Below are 1,083 nucleotides of genomic sequence, written 5' to 3'. Positions count from 1 at the left end.
GCCTATCTGAGTTGATCGAATAAGTCTTCTATTCTAGGCAGAGGGTATTTGTTCTTTATGGTTCTCTTATTTAACTCTCTGTAATCGATGCACAAACGCATCGATCCATCTTTCTTTTGAACAAACACTGGTGCAACCCAGGGGATTATGCTAGGTCGAATGAACCATTTATCCCGTAAGTCTTGTAATTGCGCCTTGAGTTCCTTCACTCTGCTAGTGCCATGGATAGGGTGCTTTAGAAATAGGTCCAGTTCCCAGCTCGAGTTCGATGATGAAGTCGACCGCTCGGGAAGGGGGTATTCCAGGTAGGTCATCCGGATACACATCTGAAAACTCGTTTACGATTGACACGTTTTCTAGGGTCTTTTCTTTTCCTCTTACATCTACGGCACATGCTAATATAGTCCAACCGCCTTGTTGGACTAATCTCTTTGCTTTCATCATCGAGCCTACCTTTGGGGGTATCCCCGGTATTTGTGCCTTTAAATTTAAAGCTAGGACCCACGATGGTGAGAATATCACCTTTTTTTTTTTTTGCGACATTCTATAATAGCATGGTTTGCAACTAGTCAATCCATGCCTAGTACTACGTTGAAGTCGGTCATCTTTACTACTATTAGGACTACGCTTAGAGTGATATTNCCATGCCTAGTACTACGTTGAAGTCAGTCATCTTTACTACTATAGGACTACGCTTAGAGTTTGGTTAGCTACTATTGCTTGATCATTCTTTATTCTATCCTTAGTTACTACGTCTACCCTCTCAGGGGCTGCTTTCCGACCATACATACAATAAGGGTTCTAATTCAAACCCTGTCTCTGATCCCTCTCGAGGTGGGCTCTCTTCAGCCTCACCTCGTCCTCTATCTCTAATAGGAGGTCGTCCCCTTCCTCGTCTTACTCTTTCGCATGGTCTAGGCAGCATGGTTCTAGAAACCAAGATAGCATCTCTTAAGTCTAAGGCTCATTACCTATGAAATTATGCTATGCATCACATCTACTAAGTTCACATCATATTGCAAACAAAATCACTCAGCATGCAACACATCACATCATGCTCTTAAATAAATACGTGAAATATCA

Source organism: Cucurbita pepo, chromosome LG03 (genome assembly GCF_002806865.2).
Source record: "Cucurbita pepo subsp. pepo cultivar mu-cu-16 chromosome LG03, ASM280686v2, whole genome shotgun sequence".
Taxonomy (NCBI): Eukaryota; Viridiplantae; Streptophyta; class Magnoliopsida; order Cucurbitales; family Cucurbitaceae; genus Cucurbita; species Cucurbita pepo.
The sequence above is the reverse complement of the archived record's forward strand: the minus strand, read 5'-3'. Positions refer to the sequence as shown.